Here is a 6,016-nt window from a genome sequence, read left to right as displayed (position 1 = left end):
CGGACTGGGTACTGTCGCCGGACGCTCCGGACTGGGTACAGTCGCCGGACGCTCCGGACTGGGAACTGTCGCCGGGAGCTCCGGACTGGGAACTGCTCCGGACTGTGAACTGTCGCCGGGAGCTCCGGACGGGAGCTCCGGACTGTGAACTGTCGCCGGACGCTCCGGACTGGGTACTGTCGCCGGACGCTCTGGACTGAGTACTGTCGCCGGACGCTCTGGACTGGGTACTGTCGCCGGACGCTCTGGACTGCCGAGGCACACTGTAGGCCTGGTGAGTGGTGCCGGCACTGGTGGTACCGGGCTGGGGACACGCACCTCAGGGCGAGTGCGAGGAGCAGAAACAGGGCGTACTGGACCCTGGAGGCGCACTGGAGGCCTGATGCGTATACTTTTAAACCGTCCCCTCGCCCATACCAGGGCGCGAACCAGGGACCTTCTGCGCACAACGACAACAGTCACCCTCGAAGCATCGTTACCTATCGCTCCACAAAAGCCGCGGCCCTTGCAGAGCAAGGGGAATTACTACTTCAAGGTCTCAGAGCAAATGACGTAACCGATTGAAACGCTATTTAGCGCACACCGCTAACTAAGCTAGCCGTTTCACATCCGTTACACTCACCCCCCTTTTGACCTTCCTCCTTTTTTCGCAGCAACCAGTAATCCGGGTCAACAGCATCAATGTAATAGTATAACTTTACGTCCGTCCCCTCGCCCATACCCGGGCGCGAACCAGGGACCCTCTGCACACATCAACAACAGTCACCCTCGAAGCATCGTTACCCATCGCTCCACAAAAGCCGCGGCTTTTGCAGAGCAAGGGGAATTACTACTTCAAGGTCTCAGAGCAAGTGACGTAACCGATTGAAACGCTATTTAGCGCACACCGCTAACTAAGCTAGCCGTTTCACATCCGTTACACCAGTACTGGTGGTACCGGGCAGGTGACACGCACCTCAGGGCGAGTGCGGGGAAGAGGAACAGGGCGTACTGGACCCTGGAAACGCACTGGAGGCCTGGTGCCGGAACTGGTGGTACCGGGCTGGTGACACGCACCTCAGGGCGAGTGAGGGGAGGAGGAACAGGGCGTACTGGACCCTGGAAACGCACTGGAGGCCTGGTGCCGGAACTGGTGGTACCGGGCTGGTGACACGCACCTCAGGGCGAGTGAGGGGAGGAGGAACAGGATACACTGGACCGTGGAGACGCATTGGAGATCCAGAACATAGAGCTGACTCAATATGTCCTGGATGGATGCCCATTCTCGCCCGGCAAATGCGAGGAGCTGGAATAGAGCGCACCGGGCTAGAATAGCGCACTGGAGACACCGTACGCATCTCTGCATAACACGGTGCCTGACCAGTTACACGCTCCCCACAGTAAGCACCAGGAGTTGGCTCAGGTCTCTACCTGACTCAGCCAATCTCCTCGTGTGCCCCCCCAAAAATAATCTTGGGGCTGCCTCTCGGACTTCCGTGCTAGCCGTGTACCTTCATATCTTCGCTGTTCCTTTATTCTCCTGTATTTCTCCTCGTAGTATCGCCATTCCGCTTTCGCTGCCTCTAACTCCTCCTTAAGACGGCGATACTCCCCCGGCTGTGTCCAGGGTCCTGCTCCATCTAATATCTCCTCCCAGGTCCATCTCCCCATTAAGTGCTGTTCCTCCTTTTCACACTGCTTGGTCCTTGTTTGGTGGGTTGTTCTGTCACGTTCATCATAACGAGGAGACCAAGACACAGCGTGAGATGAATACATTCTTCTTTACTTAAACGAAGAACACTAAACAAACTAACAAAAATAACAACACGACCGTGACGCTATAAACACGAGTGCTGACATAGATAACTACACATAGATAATAACCCACAAAATACCCAAGGAATATGGCTACCTAAATATGGTCCCCAGTCAGAGACAATGATAAACAGCTGCCTCTGATTGGGAACCAATCTTGGCAACCATAAACACCTAGATATACAAAAAAACCTAGACATACAAAAACCCCTAGACAATACAAAAACTACACAAACCACCCTCGTCACACATCGACCTAACAAAAATTATAAACAAAACAAAAAAAACGAAGGTCAGGGCGTGACACCTGAAGAAGGCACAGTGATGCCGAAATGTTGGTGATTTACCCAATAATACTGAGAGTTTATATATGTAGTGTGCGACTCTCTTTATTTGTATAGTTTCTTCAAAGTAGCCACGCTTTTCCTTGATGACAGCTTTGGCATTCTCTCAACCAGCTTCATGAGGAATGCTTTTCCAACAGTCTTTAAGTAATTCCCACATATGCTGAGCACTTGTTGGCTGCTTTACCTTCACGCTGCGGTCCAACCCATCCCAAACCATCTCAATTGGGTTGAAGCCGGGTGATTTTGGAGGCCAGGTCATCTGATGCAGGACTCCATCACTCCTTTTTGGTCAAATAGCCCTTAGACAGCCTGGAGGTGTGTTTTGGGTCAATGTCCTGTTGAAAAACAAATGATAGCGCAAACCAGATGGGATGGCGTATCACTGCAGAATTCTGTGGTAGCCATGCTGGTTAAGTGTGCCATGAATTCTAAATAATTCACAGTGTCACCAGCAAAGCACCACCACACTACACCCCGCTACAATGCTGACAACATATGCTGTAATGTGTTGCTGACATGCTATGTTGTTGTCTTAGGTCTCTCTTTATGTTGTGTTGTGTTTTCTCTCTTGTCGTAATGTGTGTTTTGTTGTATATTTTTATTTTTAATCCCAGCCCACGTCCCCGCAGAAGGCCTTTTGTCTTTTGGTAGGGCGTCATTGTAATTAAGAATTTGTTTTTAACTGACTTGCCTTGTTAAATAAAGATTAAATAAAGGTTAAATAAAATAAAACCATCACACCTCCTCTTCCATGCTTCATGGTGGGAACCACACATGCAGAGGTCCTCCGTTCACCTACTCTGCGTCTCACAACGACACAACGGTTGGAACCAAAAATCTCAAATTTGGACTCATCAGACCAATGGGCAGATTTCCACTGGTCTAATGTCCGTTGCTCGTGTTTCTTGGCCCAAGCAAGGTTCTTCTTATTATTGGTGTCCTTTAGTAGTGGTTCTTTGCAGCAAAATCGACCATAAAGGCCTGATTCACATAGTCTCCTCTAAACAGTTGATGTTGAGATGTGTCTGTTACTTGAACTCTGTGAAGCATTTATTTGGGACGCAATCTGAGGTGCAGTTAACTCTAATGAACTTATCCTCTGCAGCAGAGGTAACTCTGGGTCTTTCTTTCCTGTGGCGGTCCTTATGAGAACCAGTTTCACCATAGTGCTTGATGGTTTTTGCGACTGCCCTTGAAGAACTTTCAAAGGTCTTGAAATGTTCTGGATTGACTGACCTTCATTTCTTAAAGTAATACTGAACTGTTATATCTCTTTGCTTATTAGAGCTGTTCTTGCCATTATATTGACTTGGTCTTTTTCCAAATAGGACTATCTTCTGTATACCACCCCTACCTTGTTACAACACAACTGACTAGCTCAAATGCATTAAGAAGGAAAGAAATTCCACAACTTAACTTTTAATTTCAATGCATTCCAGGTGACTACCTCATAAAGCTGGTTGAGAGAATGCCAAGTGTGCAAAGCTGTCATCAAGGCAAAGGGTGGCTACTAATTTGTTTTTTTAAAAATTGGTTAGTTTTAATGTCTTCACTATTATTCTACAATGTAGAAAATATAAAAAATCATGAAAAACCCTTGAATGAGTAGGTGTGTCCAAACTTTTGACTGGTACTGTATATACACAACCTTATGTTACCTCATTGATATGGCACAGAATTATGTAATCCTCAGAGTTGAGGATTCACAATCTATGGTTACCATAAATTTAGAGAATAGAATATCCCAGTATTAGTATGTATTCTTATGAAAGATATTTTGAAATTACGCATTACAGTACTTTTATCTGAAAGTTAGCACATATTTTAGCTGATTACTCTTTTAAACGGACATTGAATGGCGTGGATCACATTGTAATGTTTTTTATGCGTTTAGTATCTTATGTAAGATGCCCTGCAATTCAATTGTCTTTACTGTAAACTGCCTAAGTACACCATTGTGGCAAATGCATTTACGTAGGCCTGTTTGTGCAAATAAAACCGAAGCTGATCGTGCTCCCTGACTATATGACATATCTGCAATGTACTGTATGTTCCAAACTGAGGCAGTGTCATGCAATCCAGTTTGCATTTGTTTTTGGGACATTAGTGGGACATCAGGTGTAGTGGTACTTTTGTGTTTGAGGGTACTATGTTGTGATCATTTTGCAACCCAATCACAACAAATTTTGACTGCTTGAAAAATGGTTTTGGTTAGTGTGACATCATTGTATTGTGTGTGGTCAGGTTTCCTAGATGGGGTAACCAGTTGAAACTCATGAAAAAAACACTACATATGAAACCTTGCGCTATAATGATATGGCTGTAATTCTGTCAATTATAATTCAACAATCTACCTGTTGGTGTTAAAATTAATAGTAATTGGTGGTTTTAAAATATAATAATTAATGTAAACAGTTATCATATGTGGCAGACCAGAGGGTTGGGTCAAAACGTTTACACAGATCAGACACGGACAGAGTAAGATTAGTTTCAAATGTGTTTATTAAAATTATAATCCAAAATAAAATAATAGGTCTCCCCCAAGAGACCCCATCCAGGATACCGTTTTCAGGGCTCCGGGTCTTGTCGGGAGCCCTGTCGGGATCAAAAACTGAAAACCCTCCTGTTACCTGTTGGGGCGGCAGGGTAGCCTAGTGGTTAGAGCGTTGGACTAGTAACCGGTTGCAAATTCAAACCCCCGAGCTGACAAGGTACAAATCTGTCGTTCTGCCCCTGAACAGGCAGTTAACCCACTGTTCCTAGACCGTCATTGAAAATAAGAATTTGTTCTTAACTGACTTGCCTAGTTAAATAAAGGTGTAAAAAAATATAGATATATACAAAAAATATACAAAATAAATAAATAAAAATAAAAACCCGTCTTGTACAAACTATACGGGAGTCCTTTCCCTGTGTGCTGCACTTAAGGCAGCTTTATGGAACTTGTACAGCTGGTGAGCAATCAGCCCTTGATTACCCACCAATCCCCAATCAGCCCCAATTAGTCCTGGCTGGAGAGCCCGTCGAGACCAAGCACGTCCAGCAGATGGAGCCATCTCCCCGTGATGTATACTCGAGTCTCTCCCTGGTGGCTGACCTGCTGTACGCAACACACACTACTGAATCAGATGGAGAATACTGTCCCACTTCCCCTGAATGGTGTTTGGATAGTGGGACACGGACCATTTCAGCTATTAAAATGCACAAAATGAACCTTTAATCAATTTAAATGTATTTTCATTCATTTGATATTCTAAAATACATTGAAATGTGTTGTTTTAGTTGTTCATAAGATCTCAGAAACAATTGTAGATGTTATATAGCAAATAAACAGCATAGGATGACCGTGGAAGAAATTAGAGAGGAATAACAAGGGTAGGAAAGGAAGCACAATGAGATGTAATAACAAAGGGGGGATAGAAAAGAGGGTACATTTATGAAAGGGGGCAGAAATTGGGGAATAGTAGAGGTCATTCAGAGTCAAGAATCAAGTAAAAGCTGTGCAAACTTTAACCAATACCTTGGAATGTCCCCAAATATATTTTCCAAGGTCACAGAGATGGTTTAGTTAAAGGTTATTGTCCTAAAATTGTAAAAACAGAGTGTGTACAGAATTCCCCCTTTTGAGGGGGTTATGGGACCCTATTTCACATTTCTGCTTGTTTATGTGCACATCTGTTTATGTTTGGCTGCTGAGTCTAGCTCTCCTCAAGTGAGGAGATATCGATCAGGGCATGGCCAGTGGTCTCAGCTAAATCAGCTGGGGTCCCACTTTCCCCACACTCTGTACATGAGCTAGCTGATCATGCACCCTCTGATTGGTTAAGGACATCTAGCTGGTCCTGCAGCTAGCCCTATAAATAGAACATATTGCC

Source organism: Oncorhynchus keta, chromosome 9 (genome assembly GCF_023373465.1).
Source record: "Oncorhynchus keta strain PuntledgeMale-10-30-2019 chromosome 9, Oket_V2, whole genome shotgun sequence".
NCBI lineage: Eukaryota > Metazoa > Chordata > Actinopteri > Salmoniformes > Salmonidae > Oncorhynchus > Oncorhynchus keta.
Note: the sequence above shows the minus strand (reverse complement) of the source record.